Source organism: Megascapheus bottae, chromosome 4 (genome assembly GCF_031878675.1).
Source record: "Megascapheus bottae isolate mThoBot1 chromosome 4, mThoBot2.hap1, whole genome shotgun sequence".
NCBI classification, from domain to species: domain Eukaryota; kingdom Metazoa; phylum Chordata; class Mammalia; order Rodentia; family Geomyidae; genus Megascapheus; species Megascapheus bottae.
This window is the reverse complement of record NC_143512.1, coordinates 26,434,103-26,455,558: the sequence shown is the minus strand read 5'-3', so window position 1 is coordinate 26,455,558 and position 21,456 is coordinate 26,434,103. Positions and strand designations below refer to the sequence as shown.

The 21,456-nt window shown below is 37.7% G+C and overlaps 1 protein-coding gene across 2 annotated transcripts in view; it reads left to right on the top strand.

Moving 5' to 3' along the window:
* The window catches only part of Lnpep (leucyl and cystinyl aminopeptidase), a 111,990-nt gene extending 92,972 nt beyond the window's left edge, over window positions 1–19,018 (top strand). The window contains exon 20 of one of the 2 annotated variants that reach the window (XM_090331591.1): window positions 19,000–19,018. The gene's annotated coding sequence lies outside the window, so the exon portion shown is untranslated. Of the gene's footprint in view, window positions 1–2,244; window positions 2,264–18,999 lie in introns of those variants that run through there. The other variant, XM_090331592.1, reaches the window with a different exon arrangement.
* Window positions 19,019–21,456: the final 2,438 nt, after the last annotated feature.

Sequence of the window (21,456 nt, the reverse complement as noted above, 5' to 3'; positions counted from 1 at the left end):
AATCCAGATCTGAATTCTGATTTATGATAACATGACAGCTCTTTCATTGTAAAAAACACCTGTGATCATCCTGTTGTAAGTGTATTGTGCTAACTTAAAAATCATATTGAAGTCCCCATCAATCAATGAATTGATAGAGTGTGTTATATATACAGTGCATTATTATTCAGTCATAAAGAACAGAATGATGTTGTTTGCACCAAAATGGACGGAACTGGAAATCAAAGTGAGCCAAATGGAGAATGACAAATATCACAAGTTCTCTTTTGTATGTGGAATCTAGACAGAAAAAAAATATGATGTAAAGGGGAATTATTTGTGTAGAGGAAGGGAGGCGAAGAAGAGAGAGTAATGGAAAGTGATTGTGATCAAAATATCTTTCATACATGTATGAAAACAGAATAATGAAACTTGTTAAAAATGGTTAAGAATCGGAAAAGGGAACAAGAAGGTAACAGAGAAAAGAAATGGTGCAATGTAATTCATGTGTAAAATTAAAACCAGTCAACACTAATAAAAAAATTCAAAAGAGATAACAGAACAGGAAAATCAATGTTAAAAGAGGACAGGTAGCATCTTTCTAGCAATCAGGGTCTTGAGTTCAATCCTGGGAGACTGACAGTGAGATAGAACCAGAGAGAGTGATAGTGAGAAAGAGAAGAGAGAGAGGGAAAAGGAGAGGGAGAGGGAAGAAAGGTTTATTTTGACTCACAGTCTGGGAGGTGGCAATCTGTTATCAGCCCACTGTTTCTCAGCTTGTTGAAAGACAGTGCAATCTGACTGTTACCTGGTATATTGTGTATATATTTATTTGTTTATTTGAAATGGAAAGGGAAGGGGGGAAACAAGATGATTGGGAGGAGGTGAGGGGAGGGGGACAAAACATGAGAAGGGGTATCAATGTACGAGAAGTAATGCACCTACTACCTGATGGATGTAACTGTAAACCCTCTATACATTACCCTGACAATAAAAAATAATAATAAGTAAATAAATACAAAAAAAAGAAAGTGCATTGTAGTGGAATGAGTGGTAGAGGAGGCAGCTCACCTCCTAACAGCTGAGAAGCAAACAGAGACGGAAGGGGCTGAGGTCCCATTCAAGGGCCCAGTGACCTAGGCCCCATCTCTTCAAAGCCCCACCACCTACCACAGCTGCCTTGGGATGGTAAGCAGACTTTACAGGGCTTGGAAAACACTTACCTATACCACAGCTAGTGGTTCTTCACCTGCTTTCAAGCAGAAAGAGCCTGTAAATAACCTCAAGCCGTCTGTAAGATTTATTGTTGTTATTTCTTTGACATAGATCATATAATCTCACTGTAAAATTTTGATTACTTTTTCTCCTTTTTGAGTGAGCAGGATGGAGGATTGTAAGTTATCATGTGTTTGTGCTGTCCTGCAATGACAGTCCACCTTAAAAAAATGCTACGACTTGAAATCTACACTTTCCCTTATGGTCTTCATAGGGTAGCTCTTATATAGCTGGGACAGACAGTCAAAGATGCTCTGAGACTGACATCGTGGTGTGTTGGTCTGTGAGAACCATGGTAAGAAACAACAGAGAGAAGGATTGGATGTCCTGAGAAAGAATTTGAAGTAAACTTCACATGGGAACAGTGCTGGAAGAATGTGTTTCTAAGATTTACTCCACAGGTGGTAACAACTGTTAAAGAAAACTCTGAGCATGGCACAAGGGATCATTATTGAGTAATAATTACTTGTGTATGTGTATGTTCAATTCTTGGGAGAAAACTTATGGGGATTTTCCCAGAGGCAATTTATAAGACCGTTGACTAAACTTTTGATGAAATTTGGTGAATTTGAGATCCTATGATTTCAGGAATAATTATGTCCTTCAATGCACCTTTATTTAATTTTCATCCCTTCAGTTGAAATCTGACTCTGTGGAATGCAAACAGGAAAGGATGGTAGAGATCCTTTCAGGACTGAAGTGTCTTTGAGACACATTTGTCTGACAGACATACCCTTCAGTGATGTGCTCTGGTCTTTTACTGATGTGACTTTACTGATATTATGAACAATGTTTCTGCATCAAATGTTGAACTAATCACATCTGGGTTTTTTTTTTTAATTTTCATATTTTGGTTGTTTGTTTTGGTGAGTTAAAAAAAATTCCAGGGAAACAAAATGAACAAGGATGAGGAAGAGAAAGAAAAGAAAATTCTTCTCTTTTTTTTTCAATTTCATTTTAATATCTTTTTACTGTTTTTTCTCATTTCAGTCGGATGAACTGAGGATGCCAAGAAATGTAAATAACTATGTTGAAAAGTGAATAACACATTTGTCTTGAGCAAAACGGGCTAGGCAGTGTGCCACTTGGATTCCAAAATGAGATCAATGTTGTAAAACAATGTCCCAGAATCCTTTATTAATTTAAATAATGGAATCATTACCAAGCCCTGGCTCCAACTGAATGGAGAAAACTTGGATGTGCCCCCTAATTAAAACCACTGCCTTCAAGAATACCAAACACCTACTAAATTGTGCTAGTTAGCAAAAAGATGACAGATGACTGCAGTGCTGGAACCATGATCCAGCATACTGGGTTTGGGAAGGCAGGCATGATGGGCCTGCACTTAAAGCCACACTGCTGACAAGGTAAAACCACTTTGAGAAAAGACGAGAACAAGGAAGAAATGGGAACTGTGTTTTTCATTTTTATTGCTTCTCCCAAGTGTTTCTCATTAAATGTGTAAATTGTGAGATACATTACACCAACATTATTATTAGTATTATTTAGCAAAATAGGTCCATTCATCTTGTCTAAAGGCACATTAAACCTGAGAGTTAGTGTGCCATTTCTATGGGGAACCTTATTTGGAATTAAAAGTCTTTTTTCTTTCTTGTGTTTGTTTTCTACACTCCCAGCCCATAAACCTTCCAGACACCCCCTCTCTAACTTTTTTCTGTATCTCAGGGTCCCTATTCCTAGATGAAGTAGTGCTAATTTTGTTAGGTTTCTAGAATGAATTTTTAAGCTGAACCCATGAAACACAATAGCCTTGAAAAACTTGGTCCATCCGTTCTAATTGCTCCTGCCTAAAAACAAGTGATCTCATTTTCAAATCTATGTTCCCTTTTTTCTTTTAACTCATTAAGTAATCTAATTTGAAAAGCCTTTAAAGTTGAGCAGAATTCATAGGTAACCACTCCCCTTTCCTTGGCACCTATTAAATGCTTACTCCTTTCCCTCAACTCAGAGTGCTTTTTCAAGAAGCTAATGCTTGAACACAGTCTGGAATGCATTTTGTCCCATAGTTTCTTATGCAAAACAATTCCTGCAGTAAATAAATAAATAGCACAATTAGAAAGAAATGGGGTTCCAAGACAGACTGATGGAGGATTGTGAAATCAGGAAAAGAGGCAGAGTGTTCAAGGGTATTTCCTTCTGAAATCTGTTTGCAACAGTCAGTCATGTTTTCTGGCTTTCTCCCGTGCTGCTCAGAGCAGCCAAGACCATGCCAAGATTCCCTGGAAGAGACAACTAAATTAGAGCGGAAAAGAAGCAGATATGTGAGCCTGACAGTTGGTTTTGACTCCCACCCACTGAGAGAGTGAAGAAGTTTATTGTTTCAGTTGATACCTGCTTTTTGCTGATATATTGTTTGTTGGTGTTATTTCTAAAGCTATTCGCTTACTTTATTTTGAAAGGTGGCTGTGAGAAAAGCCCTTCTTTTTTCTTGCATCTAGTCCACATCATAGCCTAAGCACAACAACAACTGTTATATGTCAGTCATTTTCCGGGCCCTGCTTGTGAATGAAATCTCAGGAAGCTTGGCCAGCAATCCTGAGATACTGGAAACTGTTTACATGATAGGGCTTTTGTGCTTCTTTTCTAGAGGCCAGAATATTTACTGTTGAAAACCACAGTGGGCCAGCTTATTCTGAGCTTCTAAAGGAGACTGAACTGTAAAGCATGTGCCATGCCTCTAGCAATTATGGTTATAATTAGGATTTCTATCCATTATCTCTTGTTCCTTATTGTTCTGCTTTAGAATTCTTGAAAACAAGAATATTTCTCTTTCTTTTTGTCTCAAGTAATTTTTCAAGTCTCCTCTGAAAAGTATTCTTCTATAATTAATATTAGAATCCATGCCATTGTTTCAAACTGTCCTCATAAAAATCAAAATAAAGGCCAATGATTCAATCTGAAGACCCATGACCAATCACTGCTAATACCTATGCCCGGGCTACTTATAATCTTAGCAAAATGCTGTTGGAATACTCACTGGACAAGGCCACTTATGTATGTTAGACCAGGGTAGTACTGACATTCTAACTACTCTTGACTCAAACTCCTCAAAGAATTCCATAACTCACTTCAAAGCCTAGGTGGTAAGAGCCAGGCACTGGAAGCTCATGCTTGTAATTCTAGCCACTCAGGAGTCTTAGATCTAAGGAGCTTAATTGAAAGCTGACTTGGGCAGAAAAGTCCATGAGACTCATCTCCAATTAGCCAGTAAAAGTCAGAAATGTTGTAGCTCAAGTGGTAGAAGCTAGCCTTGGGCAAAAGAGCTTAGGGACAATTTCCAGGCCCTGAGTTCAAGCCCCAGGGCCAGCATATACGTACACAAGCACACACGCACACATGTATGCACATACACGCACGCACACACACATGCACATGAAGGGAAAGGAGAAGGAGAAAGATGAAAGAAAGAAGAAAGAGCCATAGCTTCTCTCTGACATGGGAGCATACAAGTAGATTACCATTTGCAAGTCAGGAAGAGAGTCCCCACCAGGAATTGAAACTTCTGGCACTTTTTTTCCCCTGAGACTTCCCCATTTATGAATCTTGAAGAATATACATTTCTGTAGCTTGTGTCACTTCATCTATAGTATTTTGTTACAGCAGCCAGAGCAGAGATCCAAAAGTCTAAGTAATTTATACAAACATAACTGTATTCCCTAAGAATGTGAGGATTAAGTTGAGGCTTCTGCCTGTACGAACAACCTGCATACTCCCTGTGTTGCAAGATGTTCCTTTGGAACTACTTAGTAACCAACCAGTGACTGATCCTAGTAGTCAATTTTTGTTTTTGTCACTGTAACAACTCTCTGACATAAGCAACTATCTGAGATAAGGAGAAAATATTTCCGTTGGCTCACAGTTTGGGAGGTCAGTCCGGAGTCAGTTGGTCTTGTTATTTTGTACCTGTGACAGCACATTCAGGTGTTAAGGCACAGGAGTGCAAAATCCCCTTCCAGGGTACTATCCCCTTCCAGGGTACAACTACTATGATCCAAAGGCTTCCTCCTTAGCCATATCTCTTGAAATTTCCACCACCTCCAGTTCAGTTCCTGCAAAGTCTTTACCATGGGCCTCTGGACAACACCCAGGATCCTGACAGTAGCACAAAGCACTAACCACCTTCTTTCACTTGCTCATTTGCCTATCACATTCAACCATGGCCGTGAAGAATTCATAATGGATAATATTTCTGAGCTAGGAAATCTAGACTTTTATTCTGGTAGAGAAGAGATTCAAAGACCCATCAACTTTGAAATATCCGTTATTTCCTAAAATTCAATTTTCTCTTCTAGCTGTCATCTTTGCCCAGTTACTTCCTTTAGCACATTTTTTTTTGTAGATTGTCTTGTCCTGCTTCGTGACTTCAAAGATCCTTTCCACTCATCAAAACTCGGCTCGTGCATTGTGGCTTTCCTCAATCCTTCCTCCATGTGCTTTCCTGTATCCCCAGTTCCTATGTCACTAGACTGTTACCGCACCTGAACTTGTTGGTACAAAGTTCATCATCATGCCTATCACTGTGTTATTCAATGAGTTGAGGAAAGGGAATAAATAAATGCAACCATGACCTGACCTTCTCTCAGGCAAATTCCAGAGGAACATGCTGACTCTCTTAAATTAGTTCTTCCACATATTAGCAGTGTTGGGCTGTGTATTAAAATTCTCTTCTCTTGTGCTATAATTTATACATATGCCATATGCCTACCAAAGTCCAGGAATGATGGTAGGATGAGGAGTTCAAATCTGATTGAGGTATGATGGGGTTTATAATTTAGAGGTAGACCAGAGTGATAACCTTACTATAACCGGTAGATGTGGGGAAATTTGAAATAAGATGAGGTACTAAAACAGGGCACTGGTGGCTCATGCCTATAATCCTAGCTACTCAGGAGGCTGAGATCTGAGGATCAAGGTTCAAAGCCAGCCTGGGCACTAAAGTCCATGAGATTGTTGTCTCCAATTCACCACCAGTAAATCAGAAGTGGATCTGTGGCTCAAGCAGTAGACCACTAGCCTTGAGCTGAAGAGCTCAAGGACAGTGCCAATGCCCAGAGTTCAAGCCCCATGACTTACCTAAATAAATAAATAAATAAATAAATAAATAAATAAATAAATAAATAAATAAAAGTATTAGAAAGAGAGTTTGGATTCTTAGCCCAACATGAGAGTTTATGTCTTCCTGGCTCTGATAATTTTACTAAACTTAAATAAATAAATATCTGTTAATTCTGTGAATTATAGGGTACCTATCATGTCCTATATACTCATTGCTGTAAGTTTTACTCCCATGGCATCTACACAACAAGCCTGAGTGACAGTAGCCTCAATTAGGGAAATTAAGAATATTGAGAAATTAATAACCTAGTGGTTGAGTGCTTGCCGGAATCCCTGGGTTCAATTCCTCAGTACTGCATTCACTGAAAAAGCCAAAAGTGGTGTTGTGGCTTAAGTGGTAGAATGCTAGCCTTGAGAAATCCCAAGGACAGTGCCCAGGTCCTGAGTTCAAGCCCCAGCACTAGCAGAAGAAGTAAAAGGGAGAAGAAGAACAGGAGGAAGAGGAGGAGGACAAGGAAGAGGAAGAAAGAAGGAGAAAGAGGAAGAGGAGGAGGAGGAGGAGGAGGAAGAAGGGGCACAAGATTGAGAAATTAAGCTTTAGAATGTTTTGGCAATTGCCCTAGGGTACAAAGCTAGTAAGTTCCAACTCAGTTATGTAAGTGCAGGTCAGCCTGGCTGCCTGTTGGCTCTCTCTTGTATCCTGCGTAGCATGCTATCATATCAGAGTCAAATAATGCGGAAAGCACTCTGTGCTTGGAGACAAATCCCACCTCTCTTTCCAACTGTGCGCTGAAGGGAAAGTCAGGTACAATTCTAAGCCTTAGTCTTTTTTATCTAAAAAACAGTATGAAGTTTTTGTGTCATAGGATAGTTGTGATCATTCAATAGAGAATTTAAGATGCAATTATGTCCCACAAAGTTCTGAGATCTGTGAATATGCTGAAGAATAGTACTTATCTGTCTAGGTCTGACCACAGGCTCTTGCTTTTGTTGCATATATTTGTGTGAAACATTTTTGTTCTCGAATATGTGCATTTCAAAGACACAGTTGTCAGCCAACAGCAGTTGCTGGATAATAGTTCTGAGGTCTGGAGGTCAGATCAGTAGCTCTTCAGCTAAGTGTGACCCTGGGGAGACACTGCATATTTTATCTTTTACCCGTAAGTTTTTTCGCACTGCTGTGTGAAATAAATTGAAAAAGACTGGACTTACGATGTAACCTTCCTTGTCTCCACTGGTGACAGAAAGTGGATTTGACAGGAGACCAGCAACTCAAGACAAGTCCTAGGAGTCCAGAGAATTTTAATGGACAAATAAAAGCGAATAATAATTGCCATAGCAAGATGCAGGTGATCACATTCCATCCTCCCTGGCATCCCAATGTTATCGCCTCCACATCTCACGTATTTGTCGGACAAGTAACAGCACTGCCTGCATGCCACAATGCAGTCCAGAGCTGTGACATTTGAGAAGGGCATAAAGAACAGTATCCCAGCTCCATATCTGATCCTCACAAGTGTGTCGTCTCAGCATCCCATGGAAACTTGAAACCCCTCGCTTGGCTGAGACTGCTGAATCAGACAGTAGTAGTTCAAAATATTCCCAGGTGATTATTTTTTGTGGGGGTACTAAAATTTGAACTCAAAACTTTAAGTATAAAGCCAGCATTCTACCACAGCTTGAGCCGTATTCTCAGCCTTTACTCATTTTTGAGATCGAATATTGTTTTTTTTTCTGAGCATACCTGGACCATGATCCTTTCTATTTATACTTCCCATATGTCATATGATGGGTGCATGCCACCACATCCAGTTTTTTATTGGTTGAGATGGGGATGAGAGAGCCTCAAGAACATTTTTTGCTCAAATTTAACTTGAGACTCAATACTCCCAATTTCAGCCTTCTGAGTAGGTAGGATTACAAGAGGGAACTTCTACACCCCAACTTCTCCTGGTGATTCTTATATTTATTGAAGTCTGAGAAATCCTTAACTGACCCCTGATGAGGAGAAATGTGTTCATATTTACACAGACATAATAGATGCTTCCTAATTCCTCAGCTGTGTGTCTTTGGGCAAGTTGTATCATCTTCTTGACTCTGTCACTTCACTTTTACACCAGAGATAGTAATAGTTCCTAAATTACAGACTTGTTGGAGGGTAAATGTAGGAATACACGCAAATCATTAGATTAGAAGGGCTTTTGCATTAGAACCATGCTGCATAGTCCAAGTAGTCATAGAAAAGTATGATCAAAATCATTGATAGTTTCGAGACACTACCTTGGGATCTCATCAGTGATAAACCTGGAAGGAGGAGAAATGCTGGCTCAGTGGATCTGAGTTCATTGTCTCTGTATCAATCAATAGGGAGAAAGTCTTTCTCATCAGAGAGGTCTTCTTATATCAGGGTTTACTCAGAACCACCCCCAAACCGTAATGCTGAAGCTCCCCTTGTGATTTTATTGGACAAACTAGGACCACTCTAATGCATACACAGAACTACTTTTGTTTTCAATGCTCAGTGGCTAATGAATCAGAGCTTCAGAGTCCATTTGCACCATGGGGATACCAGGAAAGGAGAAAGGGGGAAAATATTTGTAGTTGTCTCTGATCCTTACTGTCAACATATTTAAAACTTCCCATTTACTATATACTGTGGCTCTGTAATGAAAGTGAGGAATCAGAGCTAATTTCCTTCCTGAATGGATTTGGTCAAGCCCTTGATGACAAAGGTGAAGCAGCTCATCCACTTAATGATGCATTGACTCAAGACATCATATGCTATACTCAACGAAAACAAATATGTAACCTCACATGGGCCTCATGTGAGTGAGCCTTTCTCTTTTCAGGTCTTTATGGGAGGGGGAGAGCAGTGGGATGGAAGATGAATGGTGAGGAATGGGGTGCAGGAAAGAAAACATCAGGCTATTGAAGGATATAGAACATCTGTATGGAATTATTCCACAGCATAATGGTTTGGTAACACACACACACACACACACACACACACACACACACACACACACACACACACACAATCTCTGTGGGTGTGCATGTTTATATATATCCAGTGGCTTCACAAAGCAGATTGAGCAAAGGAAGAAAGCACAGGAAAGAAAAGGAGAAACTGCTAGCATTATTTGAAAGGGACATTGGATGTTTGTACCTAAATTTTTCTTCTGCTACAGCTGGTCTGTCCAGAAACAGCATGACCTCCAGAGAGCAGGATCAGTGAAAGTTTTTGTGTGCATGATTTAGTGTCTTTTCTTTTGGGTGTATCAAAATTGAAAGTATGGTAGAGAGATGTGAAGGAGACCCGGTGGTTGATTTAAGGATTTAAGATAAACTATGGATGAACAGAGAGCTAGAATAAATTTGTATACATTCCCCACTCAGCAGAAACAACAGAGATGTGATTTATTATAACCTATTTATATGTAGCTACATTTGAAAATGAATAAGTTTTCTTCATCTTTGTATAAAGTTGATAATAATCTTTGTTAATCTGAATGACACACTTTCTGTTTACTCTTCGTTATGTTTGTGTTTAACATTGTTGCTGGCATTAGTCACTTTGTAAAAACATACATTACTTCCATATAATTGCCTCCGTATCTGTCTGAATCTCTAAACATTTTATATAGACATATGTATTCTCTCTCTCTTTTGACTGAGTGAAAAATTTTATCAGTGAAAATAGAAACAGAAGAACACAGAAATATAACTTTTCTGAATACTTGTTTTTGTTAGATCATAGCTCTAGTTTTTAAACAAGTACTTTTTTTTTCAAAAAGAAACATCAGTTAAAGCAACAATAACAAGGATTTTAAGACTTTGAAGAGTTGCCATTTTGCAATAACTGGATCACATATGTTATAATTTTAATTGGTTTTCTATTTTTGGAGAATATCATGAAATATGGAAGTGTTTATTACATGTTATGGACTTTCCAATGTTCAAACCATTTGTCAAGTTAATTCTACTGATAATTTGAATATCAAAATGATTAAGGCAATTTCTATGAAAAAGCATGTTATTAGGAGGTTACTCAATGATATTTAAAATGAGAGTGCAGGTATACTTAGTATAAACACACTTAGGAAAAAATAAATCAGACAGACAAAAAGTAATTTGTATACATATGTTCAGAATAGTGCTACTAAAAACTGGAAATAATAAACATTCCTCTGAAGAGCAAATAAAGTGGCTGCTGATATATTCTCAAGACACGTTTGGAAAGCATAGAAGCACATAGAAGATTTACATGAAATAATGTTAAGTGGCTACACTAGAACATAAAGTAGCAAGGACACAAATCAGAGCCATGTATATACGTGTAAATATGCCATAAAAAGTGAGATTATTCAACTTTGAGAAAAACTTTGCCTCTCCAAATTTATTTTATAAAACATGGAGAGAATCACCTGCCAAAAATATGTTTAACCTGGACTTCACCTTAGCAAGGGAGCATGTGGTAGCTGCATGGAATGGAATTTAAACCTTTGGTTCATTACCATCAAACCATGAGGGAAAATTATAAGAAATGAGTTATCAGTCAAATCAAATCTGCTTACCACCTAAACAAGAAATTTTGCCTGCCTATCTTTGTTGATCTATTACTTGTATTGATGTACAACTGAACAAATAATGGACATAAGAAGACAACTTTTACTCTTGTTTTGGGATAAAATATCATGATTTTTGCAATAGATCATCAAAAGAAATTTCTATAACTAATGAATACCACAACAGTATACACAAATTTGGATATTAACCAAATCCTGAAACTGTCACGGTTGGAACTTTTCCTGTGAGTTTGTTTTCAATCTTCTGCTTTAATTTAAAAAATTTCCCTAAAAGACATAGAATATAACTTAAAAGACTTAATGTAGAAAAAGTTTCCTTTTTCATTCCAGTCCCTACTTCCTCAACTATTTTTTGCAGAGTTTTCTAGCAAGTACATCTTCATACATGTCTCATCTTTTTGGGGAATTTATTCTTTGTATATTACTTTAAAAAATGTTTTTTCGTCAATCTACCTTAGACCTTTATGTATTTATACATAAAATTCTACCTTCGTTTAATAATGCAGAAACAAATGCGGAGTTCAGATGTGAGTTATATGCAATTATATATATATATATATATTCTACCAAAAATAAAAAGAGAAAAGGAGAAACAGATGACACATATCCCAATACATCCAAAGTATAATTTTAGCATGTAGTCAATATAAAATTGTTGATGAAATATGTTATTTTAAGTTTTCAGATTCCACTGTGTTTTAAATCAAACTAGATATGCACATGTAAGCACATTTCGGATATATATATATATATATATATGTCATCAAACAAATTATATCCATATTATATATAATTGCCTTTATGAACAATAAAATAAAGAATATCACTTTGCCGATGCCTTTAAGAACTTGTAGGGGTATGGATTTTGGTGTAGAAATGAGCATTTTGGTGTTAAAGGGATAAACTCTATCAAATTTAATAGTATTGAGTCCAAAATTATTATAAACATATACTCAGAGCTTCAATTTCTCACAGATTCATGACTGTTGGAAATTACAGTTTAGTATTTTTGGCCAACCTGATGGGTGTAATTTTTTATTGTTTGATAAGTCGTAAGGTTGAAAATTGAAATTCCTCTTTCTAGAAATTGCTGGTTGAGGTTGAATTCTTTTTATGACTACAACATAAGCAAAACCCTCTTCAGTTTTATGCAGTTTTATGGTTTATGCTTTGTGTCCAGATTCTGAACTCTGCCTGCCTCATACAGAATGGAGCTGACCACAATCTACATCTGAGAACTGGCCCCAAAGCCCTTGTTCAGCGCAGCGTCAGGAGGGAGGGCAGTCCTCAAACCTTTGGTTCAAGGTGCAGATGTGCACATTATCATTCTCTAAAGTTCCTCATATTTATAGACGTGAACCAGAAACATACTAGGTAACTATTGTTTTCTAGGCCTCAAGTATATAAGAAGCATTGTTGCTATAAAAAAAACCTAATTTACATATGATCCTATAAAATAATATTTATTAAAATGAACTCCAAGAAATGGAAATGGAATTTTGTTATTTTACTTTTTGTGGGCTTTTCTCTCCTTTGTCCCTGCTTTTGATTTCTGTAGTTTTGTCTTGTATGTAAGTTGCTCTGACTCGAGGAGTGGGAGGGGAAGCACAGAAATGATGGGATAAAGGGTTAATTCAGCAGTGGTAATAGACACCATGTTGAAAATGAACTAGACAACTTGTAGGGGGAGGGAGTCAGGAGGGAAAAACTGGGAGAAAGCAAAGGAAAAGGTGACACTGTTTAAAAAAGAAATGTATTCATTTTCTGGCTTGTGTAGCTGTAAACCCCTGTATAACACTTTTACAATAAGGAGAGAGAGAGTGAGAGAGAGAGCTAGCAGTGCTTATATAAATTACATATAAAACATAAAGGAGTCCAGACATCAATGATTCAGAAACCCATTGCAAAATGAAAAAGAAAATGAGGTTTTATTTTTTTAAATGACTGAGATCTAACAGGCGCATTATAGGGGTTATTTGGAAACTAAGCATCAACAGCACACACCTATAATCCTAGCAACTCAGCAGCCATTGATATGGAGAACCAGAATTTGAAGCTAGCTTAGGCAGAAAAATCCCAGAAACTTCATTTCCAGTTAATCAAAAAAAAGCTGGGCTGGAGGCCTGGCTCAAGTAGTAGAGCACTAGCTATGAGCAAGCAAGACAAGCAATCCTGAAAACTCTGAGTTCAAACTCGGGTATCAGAAAAAAATATTAACTGAACAAAAAAATAATATGTATATATTATATTGCTTGTAATCTATAAACAATAAAGTAACAATAGTAAAGTAGGTTTAAAAAAAACAAGACACGAGAAAGGGTATCAGTGTTTGTGAAGTAATGCACCTTCTATCTCGTAAATATAATGTAAATCTTCTATTAATTACAATATATATGGAAAATATATATACAAAATATATATGGAAAAAAAGAAGGTAGACTGGGCATCTCCTTGTTCTCCGGGATTGCTTTGAATCCATCAGTCCACCTCTTACCCACCTTCTATCCTCATGGTCATCAACCATCTACTTACTGTTAATCAGTTCAAAGTATTACAAATGTAGATTTGGTTAATTGCTTTTCTAAGTGTTTTATCATCTAAATAAAAAAATTATTTTCCACTAAAAAAAAGAGACAGAAAAACCAGGAAAGACTAAGTCAGGTAGCTTTATTGGCAATAAACAGAAATGAGAAGGCTTGCATTACCACAGTCAATTACCTTTAACTAGTTCCACAGAACTTTAATTCTCAATTGTGAATAAAGAGTAATTTGAATGAAACAAAAGAAATGAATAGACAATAACAGGAGAAGGAAATTGAAGATTGAGCTGAAGGAATAAATGATCTTTCAAGTTGAAACAGAGATTAATCAGCAGAGCAGAATCAAATGTTCTGTTTGTAACAGATACTGTAGGAGAGAGAAAAATACCATTTAAAGATATGATAATTGAGTCTATAAAGTAAATTGGCAATGTACAGATTCACAACAGAAAAAACATTTAATTGCATGCATACGAGTGGGAGATCCATAGAATAAGACTTGGACAAAGGGTCAGATGGTTGAAGCTCTTAGGGAATCTTGAACTAAGGACGGATTAGGGGCTTAATGTGTGGAGTGGGGGAGGGGTGGGAACAAGTTTTGGGAGTGTGGACAGAGGGAAGAGATGGAGAATACAGGTTTGCTGTTTATGCAAATGAGAAGCTTCTCAAATGAAGAAAGTTGTCTCAAAGGAGCCTGTCAGAGGGTGTTCCCCGTGACTAAGGGCAGTTTGTGTATGTTTGGTATCTCCTCTCTACTGGTTAATCTGTTCTGGTTGAGTTTTCTGAAGAGGGGAGGAGGCAGTCCAATTTTTCCATGGAGAATCTATTTACAGGACTAAAAGGAAAGGGCTTCTGAGAAAGCTGATCCCCATGCTTTGGGGCAAAAGGGTAGCAGAAGTCAAAGAGACCTTGTTGTTAAGTTCAGCAGATCAAAGCACCCCACTCCAGGCATCATTTCCTGAGTCCCAACAGTGTGATAAGCCCTCCATGAAGTTGCTCTCATCTCCCCCTTTTTTCTTTTCCTTTTCTTTCCTTCATTCCTTTCTTTCTCTTTTTTTTCTGTCTGTCTGTCCTGCACCTTGAACTCAGGATCCTGAGCACTGTCGTTGGTCTTTTCCTCAAGGCTAGAGCTCTACCACTTGAACCACAGCAATACTTCCAGCTTGGTATGTGGTACTGAGGAATCGAGCCCGGGTCTTCATGTATGCTAGATGAGCACTCTACCATTAGGCCAAACTCCCAGTCCCCACTTCTTAAAAAATAATTAACTTACTTTATTGATATTATCAAGATGGTGAACAGAGAGATTACAATTGCATGAGTAAGGTAATGAGTGCATTTCCTTTCATTCAGTGTCTTCTGTTCTCTCACTCTCTCCTAGTCACTTTCTCACTTTCATCAATGTCCCTGCACTCCGCAGGTACTTTTTCACCTTTTTTCCCTTGTTATTTTCCCCAGTTATTTTCTCAGTGAGCTCCTTCTCTTAACTCTGACATGATCTCTTCTAACTGTATATGTAGTTTCCAAGTCTTACTTTTATTTTAGGACAGGCGAGCTTGACTCTCATTCCACTGAAAAGAGCTTCAACGATGGCTTCTTGCCACATGAGTGACTTCATCCCAGGCATTACAAGAGCCACTTAGCTTGCTTGCTCAGCTGGCACTCTACCATTTGAGCCATATCTGCAGTCTAGCTTTTTGCTGGCTATTTGGGAGATGAGTCCCTCAGACTTTTCTTTCAAGGGTGTCTTTAAACTGTGACCTTGTGAATCTCAGCCTCTTGAGTATCCAGAATTATGTCTTATTTAACTCAATCTTTAACAAATATATGTATATGAGTCATCATTAATATAAAATAAAGCTATATTTGTCTTTAGGCTACTTGTAAAGTCCCTTTTTCTTTTTTTGTGCCATTTTAGGCCTTGAACTTAAGGCCTGGGCACTGTCCTTGGGCTTTCTCTAGGCTAAAGCTCTAACACTTGAGCCACTTTTGCTAGGTATGTGTACCGAGGAATCGAACCCAGGTCTTCATGCATGCTAGGCAAGCACTCTACCACTAGGCTAAACTCAGGCCCTCTTCTTACCTTTTGTTTACATGGCCTTAAGATCTCAATTTTTTAATTGGAAAACACAGATAAATACATAAGCAAATAAAAAGATTCCTAAATTATTTTAGAGATTAATTGAATATGTAAAAATTATCTCCTCTCTTTTATTGTTTCAAGTTATTATGGTACTAAGTTGAGTTTTCAGTCTTCTTGACAGTCTGGAATTTTGCTGGATTGTCTGTGTTTTCAGCATTTCCACGTGGAAAATGGAGTGTGCTAAATACAATTCACTTCCTAGGCATCACTAACAAACCATGCCATATTACCATGTGGGAGAGACAGGATGATTTGCCTCAGAATACATTGTTTCCCAGATCATTTATGGCTTATTACAGCTGAATGTCAGAGAGCAACACTTATGGTTTGCAAATCACTTGGTATCAAATAGTAACAAATAAACCATCCAGGATATTGAACTGTACAGTGTTGCTCCAACTGCTTTCACCTGTTTTCCTTTCTGGAAAAGAATACTTGCAGCCACTGATAATGAAAGCCAGGGCCCAGGGCCTATTTCTATAGACCAGAAGACATTTCCTGACTAACTTGCATAGCACTAATTCATCAGTTCTGAAGATATATGCCATGTGACTGCAGAATGATGTAAGTGATTAGGTTTCTCTACACTGCAGAACTCTCAGACAGAAATGAGCACTGTCCCCTTTAGGGGTCCTCAGGGAACCTGACTGCTTATTCCGAAGTGATTGGTCTGGAAACATTTGTGGATTTCCCCTTTGAGGAGGGAATATTCTTTTGAACATCTTTAATAGTGACAGTTTGTCCTTTGAGGATAGATTTGATTTTTGGAAATAGTACAACGTATTCATAGTATACATCTGTTGTCATCGTCTGCCCAGAAATCTTTCTCCAAACTTCTGGTGGAAAACACTGCATTTCTTCTATTATTTATTCTGTCTTTGAAGGCTCTCCTGGAGGAAATAGTTTTAAAATGTCTTGGGAAGTGGCCATTTCTTCCCTGTGGTAACTGAATTCATATTTTGTATGAGCTTATTCTCCTCCTCTACTAGGTCTAATGTTATTCAAGTGGGCTGGACTTGATCAGTCATTCCAGAGGGGCAAACCAGTGGCACAGGCCAGCCCACTGCATCAATCTGGGAAGGGATGGACTCATAGCAAAAGCACTGCGCAGACACTCAGTTGTAGAACATGAAGTGGTACTGTTGGGATGGGGAAAGGATGTCTCTCTCTGCTGTAACGTAATCATGAAGCCGTTTGCTACCTTCTCACTGCTATAGAAGTGGAATTCTGTACAAATTGGAGAGACCAAAATTAGAGCACCTGATGTACTCACAGCAAGAACTACCTTGGGTATGCTTTGTGTCTTTATCCCTTTCAGCTAACAGTATTGATCTGAGCTTTTGTTTTGTTAGCCAGAAAGATAATCCAGTAGAGCGAGTCAGTTGTGATAAATGAATGAACCCATCAGGCATAGGTAGGAATGGCAGCCGCACATGGAAGGTATTTCTGATCAACTTCTACTCAAGAAACATGCACTAAGTACCTGCTAAGGGTTGGGCTTAGTAGCTGCAATGCTAGGGTGAGCCAGTCAGTTGAGTACAGGTGCTTTCTGCCTAGAAAGTACTAAATTCTCTTCCTCTGTTCTCAGATGTTAAGGACTCTTGTCAGGGAGGACTTAGTGCAGGAAGGGCTTTGTTAAAGATGGCTGTTTTCCCAAGGGGACTAATTTTTGAAAAAAGACAGCAAATATTTGAGGTCATGAATTGTAATGAAAGACTGTTTACGCTCTGTAGCCCCACATCCTGTGAAACTTGAGAAGAGAGGAATGTCTATGTGGGGAGTGAGGGTGGAAGCGTTCATGCCCGTAATGCATAGGTTTATTTCATAGCGAAGAAGGACTCTGGACCGATGAGAGATCTTGCAGTGGACTGGGGGCCCAGTAACCCTGCCATTAGTCTTAGTTTTCCCCACAGCATTTCTGTTGCTCACACAAGATTGTTGTGCCAGTGGGTTTTTGGTATGTGTTGGGGTGGGGGAGGGAGAGGAAGAAAAGTAACAAATGTCATTTTGCTCCAAAATTAGTAGGGTGAGATTTCTTTTTTCTAAGGTGTTTCATTTGCTTAGGTATAAAAATAAAATAAAATGATATCAAGAGGGGTGTGTGTGTGTGTGTGTGTGTGTGTGTGTGTGTGTGTGTGTGTGTGTGTGTACAGCTGTTTTAGTTCTGTATTCACGTAAAACCTTTTGTCCTTCCTTACCCTGAGGTGTCCACATATTAATTGGGGTGCAATATCAAATAGAGCTGCCACTGCTTAGGCAATAGACTCTTATGCCCTTAAACCTCCACTTTCTGGGAAAAGCCTAGGCTCTCAACCTTGTACTAGAACTTTCTGAAAAGCTTTGAACATTGTTACCTGGGCCACCCTTCTTAGATTTCACTGGATTGGGAGCAGTCTGGACAATAAGGACTTAAAACTCTTTACATACTTCTTCTAATCTTCTAACGCACAACCCCAACAGAATCACCTATATAAGAAAACGAGTTTGTTTTACTGAGTCCTGATTAAAAGCAACTTTAATATTAGCTGTTAAGAAAATTTACTATTAAGATTCACCATATTATAATGTTCAATTGTGCATTTCTTTTTATAGAAAAATGTGCAACTAAAATAATGAGAAAAGATATCTTAAGTAGTACCTGAAATTACAAACAAAGGTAATGAAAAACAGTTTGGCTTCCTTTGCCTCCTGGCTCTAATGGCCCGACATAATGAAGCTCAGAACTCTCTAAAGCCTCTCAGCCATGGATGAAGTTATCTGCAACAATACTTGTGACATCAAATGCAGTCATCTATCATTTTCGAGGTGCTCAGATTCATTGTTGAGAAAATTTCAAGGATAGTTAAGGGATTGTTTCTCTTTGTTAGAAATAGATGAGAGAATTTGGCAGCATAATACAAGCAAAAATTATAGCTTTTGAACAAGTAGAAAATTGGATTCTAAATATTATACAATCATATTACATCTGAAATTTCTGATACATCTGCCCAAGTCACTTTCTAATGATTAACCCATACTGTTTTCTCATAGCAATAAGATATTTTGAGTTTGGAAAAGTTATTGTTTTTTTCAAAAATGAAAAGGAATAGTTTGTACTTCAGGGCAATGATGTTTGTCTCAGAAATTGGATAAGTCGAGCATGTCTGAGCTTTACTGGCTCACTGATGTGACACTTAAGAGATTCTGTGCATGTTCAAGTTTATGAGTTCTAAGCTAGAGACTAAGGATCATCTGGAGCAGTCTGTGAAGTTCTGCCGTTCCATGTGCTCTTCAGGTCTTAATTTGAATGAGCATGTTTCGTTTTGTTATTTACTTATTTACTTGTTTCTTTATTTAAGTCCCCCACCTGGCTACCTTGTTCCTTTTTTTTCTATAAGATAACCTATAGCTTTTATTATAGTCTCAAAGAGTATATGATGAAGAAAATAAAAAGAAAAGAGGAGTAAGAGCGAAGAGGAGAAAAAGGAGAAGGGAGAGAATGGAGAAGAGGAGGAAGAAGAGGAGGAAGGGAAAGATGAAGAGATTTGGAGGTACATGCTTATTTACACTCTTGAGTTTGTGTGTGTGTGTGTGTGTGTGTGTGTGTGTGTGTGTTTCTGCAGTGTAGTATTGAGAACAAGACATGAAAATAAAATCTTTGCTCCTCAGTACTATTCGTCTTTAAGCCAGAGTTACAGACATGTCTGTGAAGTACTGAGAACCACTATGCTCTGGTAAAATCTGATTTACTATGAAATGAGTATCAAATGGACCCATCAAGATGTTGACATTTGTTTGTTTTACTTTTGCTTCCAAGAAGAGGCACTGTTGACAGCTGGAAAAAAACCTAATAGTGACCATTCTTACTTTACAGATGGACTCAGTTTTCTGATTATAGGGAAGGGAATGAATTTGGTATTGTCATATCTAGTCTTTGTTGTTGTATCTAATTTGACTGTATTTGTTTGAGAGTGTAGTTGTCAAAGGTGGTAAATTTAGTAAAGTTTACTTAAACAGTCACAGACAACATAGAAATTTTGGACAGTTTTTGAAATGATAATGTAGAATGACGATTCCCTGAAAATTTTCTTTAAGGACAATCTGTCCTAAACATTCAAATTTAATCAACAATAAAAAAAAATCTGTTTCTGGGAACAGGAGTTTGGCCTAGTGGTAGAATGCTTGCCTAGCATGCATAAAGCCCTGGTTCAATTTCTTGGTTACCACATATAAAGAAAAAGCTGGAAGTGGTACTATGGCACAAGTGGTAGAGCACTAGCCTTGAAAATACTCAAGGACAGTGCCAGGCCCGGAGTTGAATCCCTAGGACTTGCAAAAAAAATCTATTTCTAATTCAAGGATATTTAGGGTTAAAGTTTTTCTCAATAATGTTCACCCTAATAGGCAAGTATATGACTTTATTAAAATAATATTTTAAAATAAAAATTTTATATTAAATGCTATTACCTTTCCAAGATATTAGAGTAGGTAAAATATGTAGCTAAGGGGCTGGGAGTTTTGCCTAGTGGTAGAGTGCTTGCCTAGCATGCATGAAGACCCTGGTTCACTTCCTTGGTACCATATACATAGAAAAAAAAGCCAGAACTGGTGCTGAGGCTCAAGTGGTAGAGCTCTAGCCTTGAGAAAGCCCAAGGACAGTGCTCAGGCCCTGAGTCCAAGCCTCAACTTGCAAAAAAAAAATGTAGCTAAATTTCCTTTAGTCTAAAAAAATGTGTTATGTGGTCATTTCATATTATCTAAATGAACTGCAAAATACATAATTGCAGCATAATAACCATTATGTAGATTGAAGGAGTAAAAACTGTATTTATTTAGATATAAGGTTTAACTATTTTTATAAGCCAGGCACTGGTGGCACATGCCTATAATCCTAGCTGCTAGGAAGCTAAGACTTGAGAATTGCAACTTAAAGCCATCCTAGATGGTAAAGTTCATGAGACACTTATCTTCAATTAATGCTCCTGCAGTGGAACTGTAGCTAAAGGGATAGGGTGCTACCCTTGAGCAAAAAGCTCAGGACAGGTGCAAGTGGCTCATGCCTATAATCCTAGCTACTCAAGAGGCTGAAATCTGAAGATTGCAGTTCCAAGCATTTACCATACAGAAAAGTTCATGAAACTCTTTATCTCCAAAATACTCCTCAGAAAAGGCCAGATGTGGTGCTGTGGCTTGAGTGGGAGACTGCTAGTCTTGAAAAAGAAAGAATCTCAGGGACAATGTCCAGCCCCCAGGACTGGCACTATATATACACACATATACACACACATATCTGTGTGTATATATTTACATATGTTTAAATATATTTATATATCCTTTACATACACTTTTTAACTGAAAAAATTACCCAACTAAATTCAAGAGTCATTTCCATATTGTAAACATAGAAGAACCTATTTTGAGGGTAAAGTTGATCAAAGTACACCATATGTATGCATGAAAATATCGCTATGAATCTCCTTTATAAACTAGTATGCATAGATACAAAGTAGCATTAAAATGACACTGGAATCATTGAATTTGAGTGACTATACACTCTAAAAGTTACTGCACATTTGACTTTGATTGATCCACAGAGACAGCCTGAGTAGAAAAAATAATGTCTCTTCTATCTTTTGAGAATAGCCCAGTGACTTAGCTTAATAATACTATTCTATGAGAGCTACTGATTTCTTGTGTTGTTGCCAAGAACCGAGTTACAATGTCCCTCTGATCTCCTTTAAATAAATCAAAAGCAAGTGCTTTTTTTATATGCTAATAATTTTTGAAAGTATTTTCACATTTAAAATGTGATTTTCTTCCTTATAGATTTATATATCTTCAGTGAGAACAATAAAGTATATTAATTCACATTATCTCT